This window comes from Patella vulgata, chromosome 9, assembly GCF_932274485.2.
Source record: "Patella vulgata chromosome 9, xgPatVulg1.2, whole genome shotgun sequence".
Classification (NCBI taxonomy): Eukaryota; Metazoa; Mollusca; class Gastropoda; family Patellidae; genus Patella; species Patella vulgata.
In genome coordinates this window covers 30,985,248-31,010,041 of record NC_065887.2, presented here as the reverse complement: position 1 = coordinate 31,010,041, position 24,794 = coordinate 30,985,248, and the positions used below count along the sequence as shown (strand labels likewise).

The 24,794-nt window shown below is 38.8% G+C and overlaps 1 long non-coding RNA gene across 1 annotated transcript; it reads right to left on the bottom strand.

Annotated features, from left to right (window-relative positions):
* Positions 1-13,277: 13,277 nt before the first annotated feature.
* On the bottom strand, positions 13,278-15,677 carry LOC126832167 (uncharacterized). Its single transcript, XR_007684569.1, has 3 exons — positions 15,446-15,677; positions 14,222-14,328; positions 13,278-13,449 (listed from the first exon to the last, which is right to left on the bottom strand). It is a non-coding gene; the product is annotated as an uncharacterized LOC126832167 (long non-coding RNA).
* Positions 15,678-24,794: the final 9,117 nt, after the last annotated feature.

Below are 24,794 nucleotides of genomic sequence, written 5' to 3'. Positions count from 1 at the left end.
CATATCCTTGATATGCGAGCTGTTGGTCACCAACCAAGAAAATATTTATCTATCTCATATTATGAACTTTTGATTTTGAATCTTCTGATGAAGACTACGAATCTAAACTAATATCTAAACATATCTCTGATTTACTGTAAGGGTTTTTTGTTTACATTTCCAGATCTCTTGAAACGTTCCATTATAATTTAATATTTTGAATGACGAAATAGGTACTGAACGAGAAACCACTTTTAAGCTCAATTATGAACCAAATCATTTCTGTCCACAAAAATACATGTTGACCCCACCCCCACCACACACGGGAACAACCCCAGCGACCACCCAACACAATGGGAATCTTATAAACATATTTAGAGATGTTTCATCATCAAGCTCTAAGAAAATCATCATTTAAATCAAAGTGAACTCATTTCCCCTACCTCGCTACAAATCAAAACAGCTGTCCGGGGGCATCACACTTTTTTAGAGATGGTTATTTCTAGAAATTTATGTTTTATTAATATATAACATGATCATCATTTATACCATTTATGTCAACATAATCAAAGTTTCCCCCAATTGTAGACATTGGACCCCCCCCCCCCCCCCACACACACACACACACCCATACAACCCTTCCGGAAAGCTCAGATCATCAACAGAAAATAAATTAATCTACCCCACGACCAGAACTCGTTTTAGTGAACGTGCGTTTTAAGTACGGCACGCATCGCCTTGTGAATGGAACAAACTGCCTTATGATGTAAAAGAACGCCCTAATAGACCAGAGGGAGACGGGTGGTATTATCCGAAAGGTGGGCAAATAGCGGGAGTTGACTTTTCTAGAAGCATTTTTCCTCAGGAATCCGAAAATGGTGGGTGATCAGTCAGGTGAGGGAGCGTTTAGGAGTTATCGAGGTCAAAAGGTCACAAGAGGTCAAAGGAAGCTGGCTTATGAATTTAGCCACTTCTGATGCTGTCTGTCGCAGATTTCTTGTTGGAATTGCAGCTGAAAAATAGAATAAGTGACGAATGATAATTTTTGAAACCAATTAATCAAACTATGACGTAACTGAAAAGGCCAAAAGGTCACAGAGAGGTTGGAGGGTCACTTGAGGCTGGCATATGAATTCCGCCACTTCTGATGCCTCCCCTTCCATATTTTCTATCTACCCGGGCAGTTAAATGTCCATTTCCAGTCAATAGCCCCGAGTATACCAAGTTAGCGCCGGCTTCTTCAAGTGGTTTACCAGGTGACTGCCGATGCCTATAATTCTGCTATAAGGCTATTCTTCCGTACTATTGCGCGCAGTCTTGATCCTGTAGTGCATTTGATATACAATCGTCAAAATTAAGGTAATGTACGGCTTTTGTTACAAAACATGAAATGTATTGTGTTATACATTATTCGCACCTATTTACTGAATCTGAGAACATACTTCCGATCGATGGTCACAAACATGCGCGGATTCTTCTCGCAAAGTCGTCTCGAATTGAGCTATCTGCCGAGTACTACCACAAAGAGCAGTGTGATGGTGTTCCAGATATACTGCAGCCAAACCACGGTGCCGACACCTTGTGCTACAAGAATTTCACAAAAGCAATTTCAATCGCAAACAAGAAGCGTAAATCGACGCCAGCTCCAACACCAAATCGACCAAAAAGGGTTAGAGGAAGCCTAGAGAGTCCGGTCGGTGAGTCTCGGCGCGCCGGCACTTCAATTCTTTTTCCAGTAAAATGCCTGGATCCGAACTGCCGCAATCCATATGGTACCATTACCAAGGAAAAACAAAAGCCCACCAAACTTCTGACCGCCACTGCTTGTGATACCCTGATACGTGCTGCAAAGTTTCGAAATGATGAGCAGATGCTGCATCATATTCAGAACTACGACCACACTGTTCTCCTGGCGAAGGAAATACGCCTTCACCCTAAATGTTATCGTGAATACACCAGACCTGTTTCAGAAGGCAGACGCTTTCCATCTGCTGAGACTGCCACCAATGACCTAGAAGACCGAAAACAGAACCTACGTGATTTCGTCCAGACTCATGTCATCAATGGTTGTCAGTCAGTATCTATGCGAATGCTCGCAGAGATTTACGGTTCAAACGTTGATGATGTTAGGAGGCGGCACGAAGTGAAGCAAAAACTGATTGAAATGTTTGGAGAGCAGCTTGTATTTGTCACAGTGGAATACCACAGCGCACAGGTCGTTTTGAGCAGTAGATCACTGAGTAACGTCGATGTCAAACAATTCATCAGAGACAATGATGATATCATCCTTGAGCGTGCCGCTGGAATTCTAGCCAATTTGAATAAAAAGGTGATCGATGAGGCCAATCCTATCGATTGGCCACCCACTGTCGAATCCCATCAAAGTGAAGATCGAAGACCACCCAAGAAACTCGTTCAGTTTCTGATAAACATCTTGCATGGCGCAAGAAGCCATCACAAACCGGGCCAGGAAACTCTGAGATTCGCGGACTTCATTGCGCAGGACATTCGGTTTTGTGCCGCCAAGGGGACGATGCTGTCGTTGAAGCACGTTCTCGTGGCAACTGGACTCCACAGCATGTGCGGCCAAAAGGCGCCTATTATTATCCTTTCTCGTCTTGGACATGCCATCAAATATGATGACGTGAGAGCGATCGAGAGCGCATGGGCTGAATGCAGCAAGACCATGTTTGAAAGGGGGTTCGAACTGCCGCTTGTTCCCGCTTCTCCAGATGATACGGTGTCGTCAATCTTTTGGTTCGATAATTATGACGAGTCTAAAGAAAACAAGTCTGGTGGAATTCATAACACGCACGGTGTCGCGTGGCAAGAGGCTGGCCCAGGCGCAGTAGAACGTCCACTTCTGGAGGATGTGCACGTACCGAAATCGCGTAGCTACAAAGTGGCAGACATAAACTTACCTGACTGTGGAAAAATTGACCCGCACACTAATCCTCCGAAATTCGCACAATTGATAGATCCCGAGTATAACTCCGAAGTGTCCGAGAGAGAAATATTTTATTGGGCAGTATTACGTCAGCATTGCGGTATCGACCGGTTTCACAGTTCGTGGGATACGTCATCAAGAAATTCGCTGAGCCTATGAACAAGCCAAAGACTCGAATGACATTCTTGCCAGTACAGTACTGGAGTGTTTGGTTAAGTCGCAGAGAATGGCAGAACATTCAAATCTGCGTTATGTTCACTTGGTGGCAGACGTTGGGGTGGCAGCTAAGTTTTATCACGTTATCTGGAACAAACAAGAAGAATTCGGGAACGTTATCATCCACCTCGGCGACATGCATGGGATGATGGAAAACTTCGCTGTAGCTGGAAAGTTCGTGGAGGAGTCCGGCTTTGAAGAAATCGTGTTCCAGGCGGGTATAGGGAATTCCGGTACAATCCGGGGGATCCTTACCGGGAAGCATTACAACTACGCTTGGACGGTTCACGAGTGTGTAGCCGAGGCTCTGCATCGCTTATTCCTCCTGTCCTATCTATCGGGTGAACTCACTGACTTGTGGGGAAGTAAAGGCGACATGGAACTCACTAGTGAACAGCTTGGTGCGTTATATGAAAAGTATGTCCAAATCAAACCCGAAGGACTCAAAGGAACCCTAGGTATAACAGCCCAGTACTGGCTGACATATATCAGCATCATCGAACGGCAAATGTCTCTTCATTTCGCTATAAACGTAAACGATTGGGAGATGAGAATGAAAGCTTGGGACGAATCCCTGCCCTTCTACTTCACAATGAACAAGCAGAATTATGCGCGATACTGTAGTTACTACTGCTTGCAGATGAAAAATCTCGAATTGACGCATCCGGGAGCTAAAAGAGAGATCGCTGCGAACATATCCGTTTGTCGGAATGCTTACGGTATTGGCCAGAGCATAGACGGTGGGGGAGAACAGACCTTCATGGGGCGCTTTAAGACGTCAGGAGGGATCCGCCACTTCTCGCATCGACTCGATTCCTACCACAAATGGGTTCTGAACCATCCATACGCAGCCGCAGCTGTTGAAGGCTTGCTGGAAATGGCTGAACTGGATGACGATGATGGGAATCCACGGAAATGTCTTCGATCTAGCGAAATCGAGAAATCAGAAAGGAAAGTACAGTCCCTCAGTTCAACCATAAGCGATGACTTCCTCAATCCGTGTGACCGCAACCTGGATCCTGGGAAACTTTACAACCTCGTCTCCGGAAAACCTCTCTCCGATGGCAGCGCCGACTGTCTTCTGTCCGCCTACACTCGCGGAGAGAAACTCGCTGAACAGTTCCGAGAAAGGCTTCTAGAACGTTCAGACGGCGACATGCTGTTTGATAGAATCCCACGTCAACCCTGGTCATCATTTAAGGACGCCTCAAAGAAGTCAAAACTTCATTCCAAAACGGGAAGGTGAAAGACGTGTCAGTTCAGAGGGACATTCTGGGTATGCTTGCGGCCAAGTCGTCAGAATTGGAGCAGCCGATAGATTTCAAGCAGGCCCTGACATTCCCAATGGCTCCAGTTTCGCCCCCGTTAGCATCAGCGGATGGAACCATGCGGAAAACCGCAAAAAGCAAACTGATGCAGATCACGAACTTACCAATTTGTGCCGAAATTCCACCGGATTCTACTTACTTTGTGGACGTTATTGCGCAAATTCGATCGATGGTTGGCGTGCCAAATACTTTCAGAGAACTGGCCAAGAATCTCATGAACTTGATACCCAATCAACATAGGTGCGCGTTTTTCGCCTGTGACGGGTACGATGCCAAAAACATAAAAAATGCCGAACACGCTCTAAGAGGAGAATCTCAACAATACAGCAAACTGAAGCCAGACATGAAAATTCCGGATCTGTCCAAATTCATGAAAAATGGGAGTAATAAGGACGCCCTACTTGAGATCATTGAGCAAGTAATTCAGCAAGAGCGGGTATCTCTAGGTAATCGCGTTGTATATATTGCACGGAAGACCTCGTGCGTCAGGATTTCTAACAGCAGCTGTGAGAGTATACCTCAGAAACTGACCACATGGAAGCGGACACCATGCTCTCTTACTTGATAGCTCATTCTTTTGAAATGAATGGTCAGTGTGCTGTGGTAAGGTCAGCAAGTGGTGATACTGACATACCGATCATACTGCTTCCCAACATGAAAACTGATATGAGAATTGTACTGGATAACGGCACAGGGAAATATGATTGCTCGTTGTCAGGCTTGGAGCGCAGAGCACTCCTGGGATTCCACGCTTTCACTGGAAACGACTACGTTTCGTCCTTCTTCCGCAAGGGAAAAATACTGTTGTGGAACAAAGTGAAAATAGACGATCAGGCTCTGGCTACGTTCACAACTTTAGGAGTTGAACCTGTGTTGGGGGAACGCACGTTCAGTGCCTTGAGTAAAATTGTTTGCGTTTTCTACGGCCAGCCTCGCCTTACGAATGTAGATCAGGCTCGATACATTTTCTGGGCAAATTATAAGAAAGGACGCATCGCAGACCTGACCTTGCTTCCACCATGTGCCAAGTCCCTCAAGCTTCATTGTTGTCGAGCCAACTATGTGGCGATGTGCGTCTTCGTCAAGGCTTGAACTGGAGTCACCAACCCTACATGGTTGGAACGAGGATTTCTCCCTGAAATGGGTAATGGAAGCGTACCCCAAAAACATCGCTGATTAGTTGGTTCATGACGATGGAGAAATTCCCCACGTTTTCGACGAAATTAATGTCGATACTAATGACGTTGATGACGACAATGAATCGGATGAGGAGTCCTGTGCACGCATGGACGTGACTATCGAGTAATGTCCATCACAATCCACAATCGGTTACCCGGAAGTGGTATTAGTCCGGGAGCCCAGTGAGATTTAATCAAAATATTGAGTCCAAAAGGTTTGAGGTCTACAACACATATTTTACCCCTAGATCATTTTGGAAAGCCAAGTCTTAAGTTTTGTAACCTGTGCATATACCTGGGAGTGCTCCCTCTAACCCTCCCATATTTAATGGGAGTTAAAATTCAATGTCCATCTACAGTTTTTATGCAAGCGTTTCACACTTAACACTAAGAAACAGAATGCATGACTTAAAAGCATACAATGTTGTGCTTATGCTACTTAAGAGCTTAATTAATTAGCACTAATTAGTGACCGCAATTTAAATTAGCGTCCATAACTGAAACAAAGCCTAAAAGCTAGCTAACCAAGTCAGGAAACCAAAAATATCACTTAAGAGCGATAAAAGTTGAACAAACCTTGCTTAAGACTCGTTCAAAAGTGACAAAGGTCAAAGGTCAGTAATGAATGACCATAATTAAAATTTAGAGTCCATAACTGAAACAAAGCCTAAAAGCTAGCTAACCAAGTCAGGAAACCAAAAATATCCCTTAAGAGCAACAAAAGTTGAACAAACCTTGCTTAAGAGTGGTTCAAAGGTGACAAGGCTCAAAGGTCAAATCTTAGGTCACATAATGACGTTTGAGTGGATTTGATTAAATTGTCTTGTCCGGGATTATTTTTCTTTCTAACACCATTTCTATGAGTTTCACTGCACAAAATGACTGCTTAAGAGCATGAAATGCTGTACTAATGCTACTGGCACTAATTTGTGACCATAATTAAAATTTAGAGTCCATAGCTGAAACAAAGCCTAAAAGCTAGCTAACCAAGTCAGGAAGTCAACAATATCACTTAAGAGCGACAAAAGTTGAACAAACTTGGCGTAAGACTGGTGACAAAGGTCATATTTTGGACCACATTATGACCAATTAACCAATCAACCCATGAAATTGCTTATCTCTGCTTGCCCTAATGAGACGCGGAAAAACTATGCGACGAATCACTCATTCCTAGGAAATGAAATGCTAAAACTGTTAAGTTTTTCCATTTATTCTAAATATTGAGAATGGAAGTATAGAACTGGATAACTCGCTGGTTTTAAAAAACGCAGAAATTTAAATTATGAATTAGTCCATATACGATTTGAAACATTTATGTGTTCTCCTTTACGGGAATAAAGTCGAAATCGGAAGGTTATTTTCCGTATAATGCTATCAAGACTGGCTTATACTTATAAGATGTTTGTGCTAGATAAGATGTTAATTGCATCAAAACGTCCATTTAGGACAACACGTATACATTTAAACATGCATTATGCAAGAGCAAAATCTGCTTATTACAAGTCTTTCTTTAGGCCTGAAATGTTATCTAAATTATTAATTAGACATTAATTAACTTATCCAGACCATAATAAACTCTCGATGTCAAGGCTAGCCTTCGATGTAGGCTGGATTTGATTCCTATATGCCGCTAACGGCCAAAGATAATTAAATCAGAAAAAGTGGATAATCGAGACTATGCTGTTTATATTAATGATTTTAATAATGATAACCGAGACTATGCAAAAATTTCACCGCTTCTTTCTCGGCTCATAGTGGATCAATTTGACTGAAATTTTCAGCAAATTACCTTTACACTATCTAGTTTTTAACTATTATAGCGAGAACTGCCATCTCTTTATCTTATCTCCCATAATGTATTTTTAATAATACATATAACATAGAAAACACATACACACAAGTAATACATTCATACAGACATGCGATACTCTTGTTGGCTAATAGTCTTGTTTCATCATTTTCATTCTGAAATGAAATGAAATGAAATGGGGTTTAACGTCCTACTGTTCTGCTCCTATACTGGGCTAATGAACACGGGCATACGCCATACAGTGTGCTATGAGGGAAATTTTGCCCGGGCAGCGGCACTATCGCCTACTCTTATATCGAATTCCAACTGCCAGGGGATCTTTTACGTGCATTCCAATGTATACACGGGACCTCGGTTTTTCGTCTAATCCGAAGGAACCACGTCGGAAAATTGGGATGAACTTTCTCGGCCAATGCAGGGATCGAACACCCGACCTCCAGGCTAGCGAGCCAGCGTCTTACCCACTTAGCCACGTGATCCCCCATTTTCATTCTATTATGGATAATCGCTCCTAAATATTTCCAATTGTAAATTGTAAATTAGATTTACTGTGGAGTGAGGCACGGTTTTCGGAATGTGATGCTATTTTGGGCGATTTCAACACCAGAGATGCTTCTTAAAGGAGGCATACAATCCCTGCGACCGACCCATGACAATTTCTAGATATCAAAAGTATCGATTTGTGTACTCCACCAATGCTACTTCTATTTATATATATGCGAAGTGGATAATTATTTTGATATAATGTTTGTATTGTCATCATTGTGTTCCATACATTTCTGTCTCCTCGTTAACTGTATGCTTTTTATCTGTTCGTAACAATATTATATTGTTAACGATTGTAAATATGGATCTGGTACTGTCAAGCGTGATGCCGACTGTAGTAACCTGTGATTGTTTCCCATAAAACTGTTAAAAAAAAAGGGTGTTGATAAGAAAATTTGTTCGCAAACTAATTGATAAGTCCACAATAAATAAATACTAATTTTTTAACAAGCACACACCTGAGACATTATCGACAATGCAAAGGTAATTTAAAATGGCTGTTTCACACACCCTACCACCGTCAAAAACAGAACAAAACAAGCCGTTCAATTTGAATTGTTCGCGTATTTCACCAAACATATAATCAACATGTATTATACATTAGCTAAATCTGTCAGTTGCAGGAATTTCATCAGTTATATGTTATATGATCTATTAATTAGACATGTATTAACATGACAAGACCATAATCAACCCTCAATGACATCTGATGGGTCTTATTTTACACAAATTTAAATCTGATCTGCTGTTCAGCAATGCTTGGTGATTAATCGTAAAAATGGATAAGCGAGCCTTGCCTATTATCGTTACAACATTAACAATGACAACTGAGTCTACAGTGTTATTGAAATGAGTTTTTTCTTGACTCAGAGTTCAGCAACTTTACTGAAATTAGCATATTCTCTTGACATTATCTATTTTTAACCATTATAGCGCGAAGTGTCAGTTCTTTATCCAATGACGCTTCACAATTGATTAGAATATACAATAAAACAAATTCAAAATTGGGCATATTACTTTATACTCATATTACATTAATGAAATGTGCTTTCCGACCCCAATTTCGTATCTTCAAAAGAATCGAGCTAATCACCCTTTAAACAGTTCACTCATTGAACTATGTCTGGAATTACTTCTTTAAATCGAATAATGCCTAAAAGGAAGTTTAGTCTCCTTCAATTTTAAAATTCCTTGCTGTACTGATAACTTTGCCATACTTACAAGTGCATAATTATTGCTGACATCAACATTATTGTCACCCACCTTTCGAAGAAAGCAGGGAACTATTACAATGGGCCTGTTCGTCTGTCTGTTCATCAAGCCATTTGGGACACAATAATTCTTCTTCTAATTGAGGCAGAATTTTTAAACTTGGTGTCGGTGTTGATTATGTGAATGGCTTGATGGAGTTCGAAGATGCGCATTTTATGTTTAGGATCAGCAGAGATAAGCAATTTGATTGGTTAATTGGTCATAATATTATGTGGCCCAGAATATGACCTTTGTCACCAGTCTTACGCCAAGTTTGTTCATTTTTTGTCGCTCTTAAGTGATATTGTTTGCTTCCTGGCTTGGTTAGCTAACTTTTAGGCTTTGTTTCAGCTATGGACTCTAAATTTCAATTATGGTCACAAATTAGTGCTAATCAATTAGCTCTTAAGTAGCATTAGTACATCATTTCATGTAGGCCGTATTCTCGGGGTGAAAATCTTGTCACCTTCGCTCCCGCTAAACCGGTCTACAAATCGGACTATCAATAATCGTGCAATCAATATGTCAACAAAGTTCTCCAATAAAATCTGCCAATTTAATAGTTCAAGTTCGAAATAGGCTATTAATCGATGACTTATTTCTTTATAGTGCGGAGCCATATTTACGTAGATGTGAGTTGGATCCTGCGCATCTATTTAAAATTTGGCCAATCAGCGGTCTCACTTGCGGGGTTGCGGTCAAAAATTCAGGGGTCAAGTGCCAGGTTAGAGCATTTGTAAACAAAGCCATGCGAACGATTTACCTTGCAAATCGCTCGCGGTTGGGACGAACAGAGATCAAATGAACCCCAAAAACGTCCCATGAGAGCCACAAAAGGTATTTTGATCACACTGACATAATATGTGACAGTCAGTCACTGATTAAGGATATTGGACCGGTCTATTTCACTAGAAAAATGCCTTAATATCAAGGGAGATTACAGAGAATGCAACAAGGTCACTGCTTCTATAAGTGTTACTCTAATAAAATCATTCATTTTACATTACAAAATACTTAAAACCTGTCTAGCCCGCTGTCTTGATAATGATCATGGATAGGCTAGTGTATAGCTAAGATTAAGAATGAAAAAACATATGACTTGGTTAGCTAGCTTTTAGGCTTTGTTTCAGTTATGGACTCTACATTTTAATTATGGTCATTCATTAGTGACCTTTGACCTTTGAACGAGTCTTAAGCAAGGTTTGTTCAACTTTTGTCGCTCTTAAGTGATATTTTTGGTTTCATGACTTGGTTAGCTAGCTTTTAGGCTTTGTTTCAGTTATGGACTCTAAATTTTAATTACGGTCACTAATAAGTGCTAATTAATTAAGCTCTTAATTAGCATTAGCACAACATTGTATGCTCTTAAGTCATGCATTCTGTTTCTTAGTGTTAAGTGTGAAACGCTTGCAAAAAAATTGTAGATGGACATTGAATTTTAACTCCCATTAAATATGGGAGGGTTAGGGGGAGCGCTCCCAGGTATATGCACAGGTATATGCACAGGTTACAAAACTTAAGACTTGGCTTTCCAAAATGATCTAGGGGTAAAATATGTGTTGTAGACCTCAAACCTTTTGAACTCAATATTTTGATTAAATCTCACTGGGCTCCCGGGTTATATAGAATAATACTTCCAGTTTGTGAAAATGTTCGCGATTATATACTTATGGTATGACATATCACTCGTTTAACATAATCGTTAATTTTGGATGAAATTACTTCGCCAGACCATGCAGAATTGTACTGCATATTGAAAATAACATTAGTTTTGCCCCTAATCTCAGTGCATCCTTATTTCTTGCTTATTTGACCTCGGTGACCTTTTCTATTACGTCATAATTTGATTAATTGGTTTCACAAATTATCCTTCGTCACTTATTCAATGATTCAGCTGCGTTCCATCAAGAAATCTGCGACAGACAGCATCAGAAGTGGCTAAATTCATAAGCCAGCCTCCTTTGACCTCTGGTGACCTTTTGACCTCGATAACTCCTGAACGCTCCCTCACCTGACTGATCACCCACCATTTTCGGATTCCTGAGGAAAAATGCTTCTAGAAAAGTCAACTCCCGCTTTTTGCCCACCTTTCGGATAATACCCCCCGTCTCCCTCTGGTCTATTAGGGCGTTCTTTTACATCATAAGGCAGTTTGTTCCATTCACAAGGCGATGCGTGCCGTACTTAAAACGCACGTTCACTAAAACGAGTTCTGGTCGTGGGGTAGATTAATTTATTTTCTGTTGATGATCTGAGCTTTCCGGAAGGGTTGTATGGGTGTATAAGTTCCGTGGGACTGGCTGGTGAATTGGGATTGTTGAGGAAGTTAAAAGTGCGCATATTTATCTTGAAGGCTATCCGATATTTAAGAGATAGCCAGTGAAACTCAGATGGGATTGGAGATATATTTTGCGAAATTTTCGCTCCACAGTTCATCCTGACTGCTTTGTTCTTGTTTTTCTGTAGTTGATTGATATGACAGTCAGGTAAATTGTATAACAACGAATTGCAGTAATCAAAGGTAGATGTTACAAACGCATTTATCAATAATTTGGTAGTTAATTTGCCTAGACAGTTTTTGATGTTACCGATTTTATGTTGATGGAAATTTGCCTTCCTCACACTTCTGACACGTGATGTTTCAAATTTAGATTGCAGTCCAAATTTGCCTTTCTACACACTTCAGACACACGATGTTTCAAATTTAGATTGCAGTCTAAATTAACGCCAAAATTTCTAACCACATTTGTAGCCTAAACTGTAGCACCACCAACTAAAACTGAATTCTTTTCATTTTAGTGATTTTATTTAACTTTCAGAAAAGGGAGGTAACTCCAGGACGGAAAGTCGTGGAACGCTGAATATTGATAGGACCTGTCTTCTCATGATCACAATGATTCAAACCAAATTTGAAAAAGAAATCTGTTAAAAACTATAGCATGGCCGAAAACCAAGAAATGAAACGAATTCAGTTTTAGTTGGTGGTGCTACAGTTTAGGCTATAAATGTGGTTAGACATTTTGGCGTTAATTTGAACTGCAATCTAAATTTGAAACATCATGTGTCTGAAGTCTGTAAAAAGGCAAATTTGGACTGCAATCTAACATCAAAAACTGTCTAGGCAAATTAACTACCAAATTATTGGTTCACGTCTTCATTACCATAGTTGGTGCACGAAGGTAGGACGCTAAACCCCATTTCATTTCATTAGTAGATTGCAATAAATATATCTAGAAATAACCTAGTTGATGTTCAATATATGTTAAACCACATTTGCTGTATCGATTTCTTTAACACGCAAGTAACAGGTATTTAAATTAAAATTTCGCATTCATGGGTGAGAGAAATGGGGTTTATCGTTCAATCGGGACTAATATATGTGTATAGGGGTCTTTTTAAAAGTCTGCATTGGCCGAGAAAGTTTATACAGATTTTCCGGCGTGGTTTCCCCTTGTTAGTGATGCAGATCGGAGGGCCTAACAAGGACAGCTGTCTAGTCGTTCGGGTGGGACGAAAAACCGAGGTCCAGTGTAAACATAGGCGTGCACGTAAAAGATCCCCTGACAGTTGAAATTCGATATAAAAGTAGGCCGTAGTGCCGCTGCCCGGGCAAAATTGCCCTCATAGCACAATGTATGGCGTATGTCCATCTTCGTTAGCCCGGTTCGGAGTAGAACAGTAGGACGTTAAACCCCATTTCATTTTCATTTCGTTTTAAGAGTAGTAGCAGACCGGCTGACCTGGAGAAAACCACAAAGTTTTGACTTAAGGACTTGGCTCAATGACAGACATTATGATCTGAAGCGCACACGCCAGACCAAAACCACGCCACTTGACCAAATAACAGATCTTATGATATAAAGAGCACACGCAGACCGAAACCACGTCACTTGATTCATTGACAGACTTTATTATCTAAAGCGTACGTGTTAGGCCACTTAACCTCCAAAGAACCCAGCTACCAGGATCGTTAGACCTCTTGGCCCATATACACTTTAATAAAGTTTATAATATATCTAATACATTATTCTTCTAATAATTGGTGGGTCGGTTATCTTATGCTGCTATTTTACTTTGATTACAATTCATGGAAAATAAACCAATTACAGTTCAATAATGATGGGTTGGTCTGTTGTCCATAGATACCGCAACCTGGGTCTTTTACTTCGACTTAGTTGGTGACGTACCTACAGGCTGAAATTTTGAAATAAAAATGTGACATTTAGGTGAAATGCGGGAGTATACAAACAAAACGATTCCAATGATTAGAAGCTTAACTGTATATCCGAGAACAGGACTTAAACATGGCTCTCCTGGTCGTCAACCATTCAAAATGCTAACGGAAGAGTGCCTTTTCGGATTCAAAGTTATCCAAGATCTTTTGGCCATTAAGTATAAACATTGTGAGCTCTAGGGGGTCCACAAGCTAAAACTTGACATCTCGTACAGTCTATGCCATAATCCAGGAAGTTATGGTCCAATACGTGCAAATATCGAAAGGAATAGAGATCTTTGGGATATAAACATATATTTTACGTTTCGTTAAAATCGCATAAATATTGTGACCTGTCGAGTGTCCAGAAACAATTATCCATTTTATATTTATAGTTAAATTTTTAAAACTAGCGGGTGTTCTAATCCATTTAAATGCCGACCATTCGTCGGCTAGGCTTGTGATATTAATAAATGGCTAATTAATAGTTAATATAACATTTGAAGTTAAATGCCTGTAATAGTCAGATTTAAGTCTAGCAGAATACCTCTTTTTAACATGTATTGAACTTTGAACCAAATTTATATTTACTATCCTGCATAGCTGATTAAAATAAATCAATCTTCGGTGAGCGGTCGGTGGGTTTCATTTAGGTCCAGTTCCTTTGAAAAGATCACCAAAACTTAATCCTTTATTTAAATTTAAAAGATTTTGCTCCTTTGTTTTTTGTTTAGTTTTACTATGAGGGGTTACCTTTTTCAACATCTTGTGTAAGAAGAATCCACCAACTCCAACACCTGCTACGGCAACAACGCCTACTACAGCTCCTATTATTATTCCCATTGACCCACCCCCTTCTTCTATAATATGTAAATAGAGAAATCAAATGAAATGGGTCTTAATGTCCAACTGCCTTGTCCCGACTGGGCTAGTGAAGACGGACATACGCCATACAGTGTGCTATGAGGATAATTTTATCGGTGTACGGGTTTTCGTCCCTTCCAGGCACTCTGTCCTGCACCACTAACAAGGGGAACGACGACGGGGTCGAACACAGTACCTCCAAGTTAGCAAAGCCAATATCATATAAAAAGAGAGAAAACAGACGTTGGGTTTCATGTAGTAATCTGTTACACAGCAGGGGAGCCATGGTGGATCAGTGAGTAGGAATGTTGGTTCATTAATCTGGGGATCACTGGTTCGTTTCCAGTGTCAGGAAAATTACCGTGACAACTGGAATTCGATAAAGAGTGGGGAGAAACCCGCAGTTCTGGAATATTCTCCTCATAGCACATTGCATGGTTTATTCACGTCTTCGATTGGCTCAGAAATCTAGAAAGTGAACATAGAGATACATTGAACACAGAGATACAGTGAGTATAGAGATACAGTGAGTATAGAGATATAGTGAACATAGAGATACAGTGAACATAGCGATACAGTTAGTATAGAGACATAGTGAACATAGAAATACAGTGAACATAGAGATACAGTGAACATAAAGATCCAGTGAACATAGAGATCCAGTGAACATTGAGATACAGTCACTTCCTGTCCCTGGGAAATCATTTACGAGCGGTAATTATTGAGACATTATTTTTTTATTTTCTGAAAACCAGAATATGTTGCTTTTCGGGGACAAACATTGGAGATAAACTAGAGTTTGAGGTCCTTCCTTTAAGACCCGTTGCCCCCTACACGCAAAAATCACAACACAATAAACATCAAACAATTCAAAAGCTGTTTAAGCTGAACCTACAGAAAAACAATACTTTTTAAAATTGAAATTTTAATGCAGTAGACCAAATGCTACACCCCTACCCTATCCCCCTTATTGGTTACAGTAGTTGACACCCCCCCCCCCCACTGACGATTTTTTATTTTATTGGTAAATGAGATTTAAAACAATATGTTAGATTACCCAGTAGAACTTGATCAATATTCATAAAATTTCATAAATTAAAATTTGAAACTTACTTGAACTAAGTACAATAAGTACAGTAGTATCCACCCCGGTTGCTAGCGTGTTGTTGATAAACAATTTAAGGGTAAAGCTTTTATTGATGGTTAGCATGTCGGAAGTGAGGTCGTAGTTGCAAATTGTTCTGTTTGTGGGATATAAGTCAGTACCATCATTAGGTTTTAATTGGATACCTGCACAATCTCCATCTCCTCCTTTCATTACAAAAACTTCATAAGTGACTGGACCCGTGATTGATACCGAGCAGTTAATGGTGGTATTGTGGAATGATTCATAGCCGGAATTGGGTACTTGGAATTGTACAAATGCCGAGAAGTTAACTGTCTTGACTTAAGATAATACTTATCTATTCCATCTGAAATACAAATATAACTACGTGTATATGTAAGAGTAGGCCGTAGTGCCACTGTCCGGGAAAAATTTCACACATACTGTATGTCGTATGTCTTCATTGAAATACAAATAGCAAACATTGACGACAGGGCTCTAAATTTTCGACTGTCTGTACTGTTTTACAGGTAAATATGAGACAGCTGGGCAAAATTTTACTTATGTTCATTTAATTGACTTCAAACCACAATACCGTACTCACATAAAACCCCGCATACCTTATAATAGTCCCCTGACCGTACCTATAAATAAAGACACTGCATATTGTAACTATAAATCTACCGTACTATGGATATCAAATATTTCAATGTTCATCTATAGTAATATTCAAATATTTCAATTTTATACACACGTTAGCTATATTAATATGGATATCAAATATTTCAAAGTTCTTTCAAACAGTAGATACATTATCTATAGTAATATGGGTTTCAAATATTTCAATGTAAAGGGCAGAAATGGAATCTGGGCTTACTAAACCATATAGTGGCACCAAAGACGACTACTTAATCAAAATCAGCACATCGGCCCATTTTCCCACGAAAAATTGCTGCCATCTTGGATATATGCAAAATAGGTGAACATGTGATCATTTTACACAGTTGTAACTGGCAGAAATGGAATCTGTGCCCCCGAAAACATATATATTGACACCAACACTACTAAAATCAGCACATCGTCCAATTTTCCAGCCCAAAATGGTCGCCATCTTGAAAATATCTTCACGAAGAGATGGAAAAAGTCATGATGACCCCTGTCAATATTAATAAAGTGCCAAATCACAGTTGGTATGTCGACGACAGTATAAACAAAGTGAAAATAAAAAATAAGTTGCAATATTATCGCAAAATAGCTACCTTTCAAATTATGACGTCTCGTACTATAAAGACCTACCGGGTACTCAGAAAAATGTCAACATTGGTGTTGATCCGTAATTTACATTACGGATCAGACTATTTGTTTAATCTCAAACTATGTATTGATTGGACTATTACTTTTGTCAGATATCCATACTGATGGAATAATCGCCGCCATCTTGCAAAATAGCAACCATTTTAAATTATGACAAGAGAAAGGTCTTCAGCATTTACCCGATGTCTATTATTAATCGAAGATGTATTCATCTATACCTACAAAAATACGTTCCCTCAACGCAGTGCTGCATATATATATTGTCAGAAAACAAGCAAATTAATGCAAATTATAAATTTTCCCGTAGCACCGTGAATCGAAGATGTATTCATCTATACCTTCAAAAATACATTCCTTCAACGCAGTGCTGCATATATATATTGTCAGAAAACAAGCAAATTAATGCAAATTATAAATTTTCCCGTAGCCCGGTGAATCTACTTTTGGAATCAGTTCAGAAGTTGTTTACCATAAACCCCGTTATTCTTGCAATTTTTTCTAGGTTTGGGTTATTTTTTGCTATTTTTTGATGGGACTAATAGTCAATGAATTAATGTTGAAACAACATTGAAATATTTGATGTCGATAATACTATAGAAAATGTATTTACCGTTTAAACATTGAAATATGTGATACTAATGTATTTACTGTATGACCTATGTTGATCATAGAAAATGTATTTACTGTGTGTTCAATATTTAAATATTTGATACCCATATGCTATAGACAAGTATCTACTGTCTGTATAAAATTGAAATATTTGATATCCATATTACTGCAGATATTGTATTTACTGTTCAAACAACATTGAAATATTTGATATCCATATTACTTATCCATAATACTATTAGTAGTGTATCTACTGTATCTACATGTATAACATTGAACCAACCAAAATTACTATAGATAATGTCTTTAATGTTTGTATAACATTGAAATATTTGAAACCCATATTACTATAGATAATGTCTTTAATGTGTGCATAACATTGAAATATTTGAAACTCATATTACTATACACATAATTTCTTTAATGTTTGTATAACCCCCATAAACATTGCATTATGGGACCATATGGGGAAAAATGGGATGTGGGCCCAGGTGATACCACAAGGTCCCCATACTGGACCCATATTATCTTCCCACATACAAAGGTACGCAAATACACTTTATTTTCATGTATACTAATATCACAGAGACAAACCAAATATGATATAATGCTTACTTCTTTCTTGCATTGATAATCTGACCTTATAGTGTGTGTATAGGGTGCCAATATGGGATATATATGGGATTTCCCACATTAACAACTCTATTTTGTATACATGGGGCTAATATGGTGTCCATATGGGATTACTCGTGTGTGTAACTCGGGATAATATGGTATCTGTATGGGAGCACATAACTTTTGTATATCTGAGGCCAACATGGTATCCATATGGGATTACTAATTTGTGTATGTTAAAGATCATTATTGAAGCCATACTTTTAGTTGTGTGTATATTAATATCACAGAGACAAGCCAAATGATATAATCCTTACTTCTTTCTTACATGGATACTCTGACCTTATAGTGTGTGTATCTTGGGCCAATATGGGGTCTATATAGGATTACCCACATTAACAACTCTGTTTTTGTATACATGGAGCCAATGTGGTGTCCATATGGGATTACCCATGTATCTATCTGGGGATAATATGGTATCTGTGTATGGGATTACATATAACTTTTGTACATCTGGGGCCAATATTGTATCCATATGGGATTACTAATTTGTGTATGTATAAGTTCATTTTTGAATCCATACTTTTAGTTTTGTGAACCAATCTGCCCAGAAAAGATTACCCATCATATGTGCACCAAAAGTCTGTGTGGTATGGATATGATATAACCACATTCATGTATATTATGTATATGGTTTCAATATGGTATCCATATGGGATTACCCACATGTGTATCTGGGGTCAATATCATATCTATATGACATTGCCACATATAAAATAATATATATGTCTGGGTTCAATATGGTATCCATATGGGATTTCCCACATGTGTATCTGGGACCAATATCATATCTATATGGCATGTGGGTCCAATATGTTATCTATATGGGATTAGCCACACCTGTATCGGTTTCAACGTGGAATCATACCCATTGCATTTAGTAGATAGTAATAAGTATATATCCTTAAGATCTGAGGGTCCAAATGTTTGCAAAGGTTTATTATTTACGGGTCTCCACTTATTGAGATCTACCGATTTCAACCAAGGTAAATTTGGACGACATAAATTAAGTTCATGAAAAATTAAAAAAAGCTGTTGTGCCTTTTCAAATTTTACCCCAGCCTTTAGAGGATTAACTGGATTAAAGATGCTACTCTTCAAATCTTTTTTTTTAACCACCCTAAGAGGTATTCTTTTTACAATAGGAACGTCTTTAAGGAGTTTAACTTGATTATTGGATTTTGGTGCAGACCATGAAACATATAATAGATGTGCACGAAGTGTCAGGCAGTTCTGTTAAACCTTTACTAACAATATCTTCTAGGCCAAATAGTAAGTTAGCAACATGAGAGCATGCCTTGATCAATCCTGCTACACATAAACAATGACCACCAAGTGGTTTACCACTAGATTTATCTAAAACAATGGATGTTTCATATACAGTTCCAGATGTATCCCAAGATGGGTTACTTTTGGAGCGTAAAGCACAGTATGAATAATTATCTGCAAGATTGTTAAACTGAACAGAATGTATATGTCCTATAAAGCCCAAAGTCGCAAAGTTCGTAACTGCGTAAAGCTTTATGTCGCTTAAGTGTGCCTGCTGTGAATTCTTCAAAGTTTGAAGAACATGTTTTAATATAATGAGCATTAATCAAATATTCTTCAATCTGTGAAAGTGATGTAGATGGCAAATATTTAAGATTTTGGGTCCAGCCCTTAACTGAATTTTTAATGTCACAAATATGTTGATGAAGCACACATAGTAGATTGATTAAATTTATAAATTGAAGACAGCTGCGCCAAATCATGGGTCCTTTTGCCTATAACTTCCAAATGATTTCTCCTGAGTAAGTCTTTCAATTCCAAATCATTAAGTTTACACAAATCTTCATATTTAATTATTTCATGGGGTTTTAGATGTAAGACTGAAGATAGCTGGTCAATTTTCTCTAAATGTTTATTCTTGGGAACCAATGATTGTGATCTAATAATCTTATCAACGACAAGTTGCTGATTAGTTAACTTCAACAGGTCAGAATAAGAAGAATAAGTCTGTGAAGTAAAAAAAAAAGAGAAATGAATTGTTTATCTATAAAAAAAAAATCACTTTATTTTGTGGTGTCTGATCGGAAAGGGGGGGGGGGGTATATTTTTTTTAAAAAAATAATTTAATTTGATTTAAAACCAGAATGCGCTAATTTTGTAGCAGAATTTTATTTTTTTCTGGGGGAGGTACTTCTAAATGACTCCGACACAAGTGCCTGAAATGCCAGGAAATCATGTTTTCGGCCTCCAATTTCTGAAAATTTCCAAGGGGTAGAACCCCCCCCCCCCCTACCCCCGGCGTTGGATATAAAATATATCTTTTCGTCAATCACACTCTACAACATATCCCAAGTTCTATGATTTTCGATCTGGAGAAAGGCTACTTTGGGGTCTCATACATAACTCCTTAAATATACTCAGCCAAATTAAAAACTTGACACTCGGGATTTTTGGGACTAGATTTTTAATATTTGGTTTAAGGCAACTATTTTAGTGTAATGTTGTGCACAGACGACCTTGACATCAACAGAAAGCAAGAATACGTCTCGCCGAAAGTCCTTGACATTGATAACGTTCGTGATGTCACAGTACCCCCCAAAATGAAATTCACAGACTTGGAGAACAATCGGAATATAAAGTATTTAGTAACAGTTGTGGACTCCTCTAGCGTCTCGTACTACCACACAACGTCTTCTCGTGGATCTCAGAACATTAGTAAACACTACCCGAGGAGGACGTCGCCACTGCTCAGCAAGAGCATGTTGAAGGTCCTGCAACGTCAGTGGTGGATTAAGGTCGGGGCTAAGCGACGGCCAATCCAGGACTTGGACACCGGCATTTCTCAAAAAATTCTGGGTAGCAATTGCTGTATGGGGTCGAGCATTGTCTTGTTGAAACGTTAGTCCAGGCCCATGTCTCTGCATAAACGGAAGAAGAACAGGTTGCAAAATCTGACCCTGTACTGGACAGCATTTAATTTCCCTTGGACAACAACAAGAGGAGAACGTCCATGTGCACAAAAAGAACCCCAAACCATGACGCTGCCGCCACCAAATCGGTCAACTTCTCTGACGCATACTTGAGCGTAACGTTCACCTCGTCTGCGGTACACTCAGGCCCTGCCATCGGCAAATCTCAAAGTGAATCGAGATTCGTCACTAAAGACAACCAAATTCCACTGTCTTTGAGTAAATCTTTTGTGTCTTGTGGCCCACACAAGTCGGTTACGGCGATGAAGAGGTGTCAATATTGGTCCATAATAGAGCCTCCGAGCTCGAAGACCAGCAGCCTTCAAGCGATTTCGAACAGTTTCTGCAGTTACCCTTCCACCAAACATCTCTCTACTTGTGGAGGTTGCAGTGACAAATCTCTTTCTAAGATGACGTAATCGTATTGCTTGATCTTCCTGGAGTGACGTCACACGTGGCGCTCCCGCCCTTGGGTGGTCGTCAATAGTTCCAGTTTCTAAGATTAATTATTGTCTGGCGTGAACAATTAAATGCTCTTGCAACAGTGACCACAGACTGACCAGCATAGAGCCTACCTATAGCACGTAGACGTTCTACATTTGAAAGGCGCGGCATTTTCTAACAAAGATGAAAATAACAATTTTAATTTGTTTTTCCAGTTCAAGTTACGTGTGCGTGTTCAGTTTAAGGAAACTTGCATCGATTGACCTCACGAGTTTGTGTTTGCCCGTGTTTTTCAGGTTTTTCATCTTTATATGCTCAAAAGTCACGTGATCCACGTGACTTTTCAATTTTATGAAATTAAAGGCTTCTTACTCCTTACTATCGTTAGAAACACTTTAAAATTTATTTGACTTACCAGAAAAAAAAATTTGTTGAAATTCATCAGTGTCAAGTTTTTAATTTGGCTGAGTATATTATAGTGAAAACTGCCAGTTCTTTTTCTAATCTCCCATAATGTATCTTTAAGTTAAGAATTTACTCAACTTTTTTTTTTATCACTGTTTATGATAAATATCTTTGATCCAGAAACACATAGACAACTCAAGCTTTATTATGGTGGAATGGTGATATATTTATTTGTGCACAAGGAGTGGCCATTTTGTCTGGCAGTTTCGGTTAGATTTTTATGAAATTCGAACTCAATCTTCAATGATGTGTAACGGTGATATATTTAAATGTTTTTAAAATTGTATACAAATGGCGATTTCTAGGGGTCCATAAGCTAAAAAGGCCATTTTTTAACAATCAGGGGTCATGGTCCGGAAAGTTACATTCGTATTATCAACAGGAACCAAGATCTTTGTGATATAAACATAAATTTAAAGTTTCATCAAAATCGGATAAAAATTGTGGCCTCTAGAGTGTCCACAAACAAATTGTGGACGGACAGAGGGACAGGGGCGACGGCATAATACGTCCACATGAAAAAACTTTAGGACATTAGCGACTGAGAAATTATTTGCCCATTATTTGTCCACCAAAATGTCACTTCTGACATAACGTCCACTCGAAACAAACTAGGTCATTTTGGGACCGACACATGGTTTAATTTTATTTCAATAATTCGCTTGTGCGGAGGGGATTTTAGCAGTAGGAGGTAACCGGAGAAGCCAGAGAAAACCCACGAGGTGGCACAGGCGACCCTACTCCTTGTCACGTACAAGACTGGAATCGAAACCATGCCAGTTGACTCAATGACAGACCTTATGATACAGCACGCATGTGCTAACCATTGAGCCATCCAACCCCCCATTAGATAAAATAACCTCTTATCGGATACCAGCGGCTGCCAGGCAGGATACGTCCACATTTTGCAAGAGATGGATAGAGAACAAACTAAAAACAAATGGGATTTTTTGTACAATCAGGGCCAATAATCCAGAAAGTTGTGGTCTGAAATGCGCAAATATCAAAAGGGATTGGGATCTTTGGGATATAAAGATATGTTTTAATTTTCATCAAAATCGGATTCAAAATTGTGACCTCTAGAAGGTCCACAACCTTCATAGAATACTTTTACACAATTTGCGTACAAAGTGCGGCCATCTTGTCGGACATTTTCATTTCGATTTTCCCGAAATTCGAATTCAACCTTCATTATGGTGGAATGGTGATATATTTAAACGGTTTTTAAAATCAGAAAAAAAATTGTGACCTCTAGAGAATCCGCATGCTAAAAATGCGATTTTTCGAACAATCCGGAGCCATAATCCAGGAAGTTACGTTCGGATATACGCGATTATCAAAAGGAACCAAGATCATAGTGTGTAATGGTGATATATTCAAACGATTTTGTAAATCGGATAAAAATTGTGACCTCTACATGGACCGCAAGCTAAAAACACGATTTGTCGTACAACCAGGAGCCATAATTAGGGAAGTTACGATTCAATATGCACGAAAATATAAAAGGAGCCAAGATATTTGGGTTATAAATATGCATTTCAAATTTCATCAAAATCAGATGAAAAGTGTGACCTCCAGAGGATCCACAACCCTGATACACAATATTTTGACACTATTTGCGAACGAGGGGCGGCCATTTTGTCCGTCAGTTTCGGTCTTATTTTTACGAAATTCGAACTCAACCACCCTCAGGGTGTAACGGTGATATATTCAAACGGTTTTGTAAATCGGATAAAAATTGTGACCTCTATGGGGTCCACAAGCTAAAAAAGCGATTTTTTTGTACAATCAGGGGCCATAATTCAGGAAGTTATGGTCCGATATGCGCGAATATCGCAAGGAACCGAGATCTTTGGGTTATAAGCTTACATTTCAAGTTTAAACAAAATCGGATAAAAATTGTGACCTCTACAGTGTTCACAAGCTAAAAACGTGATTTTTCGTACAATCAGGGACCATAATCCACGAAGTTACAGTCCGATACATGCCTATATCGAAGGAACCGAGATCTTAGGGTGATAAACCTATATTTCAAGTTTCATTGAAATCGGATAAAAATTGTGACCTGTAGACTGTTCACAAACAATTGTGGACGGACGGACGGACGGACAGGGGCGACGACTATATACGTCCACATGAAAATGTGGGCGTATAAAAACGCGATTTTTTGTACAATTTTAATTAGGTCTGAGTGGTCATTGTGGAATGAGTGGTCTTCTAAACTTGGTCCGAGTTTTAAAACAAATTTTTCAGTTCATCAGATCTTAATAGACTACTGAACGTAAATGAACAATTTTTGGACTGACATTTCGCTTAGATTAGAGGTTTAATTCTCCCGTTGTTGTATTCCCCCCCCCCCCCTTCACTTTTCACTTTATAATCTGCTGCACAGTCCCTGCTTATAATACTGTTTTGTCGAAAACAGATTTCTCCTGTATTTTTTATAAAGAATTTTAATTTTTAAAAAAAAAACACCCTGGACAGAGTTAAATAAAACAGGGTTCATGTAAAATATCCGGTATATTTGTGGTAACTGACAAAGTTTTTCTGGTTCCAACTACACATGTGGTACTGGTATCATATTTTCTAGAAAGAGAATACCCGTCACACACTAAACAGATGCTGTTATTTAATAGATGTGTATGGCTGGATAATTATATATGTATAGCATCACGTTTAATATTATCATTTAGTTGAGACATCCATTATTCAATTTTCATTTGGATTGGCCCTTTTTGTTGATATTATCGTTTTATTCACAACTGTAACTTCTACAGATACATGTAAGTGTAATCTAGATGGGTATATGACCATATTAGTAGGAGTATTATATGTCAAGTTTTATAACACACAAGTTGAACAGATGCCAACGAACATGTCAACAAAATGGTGG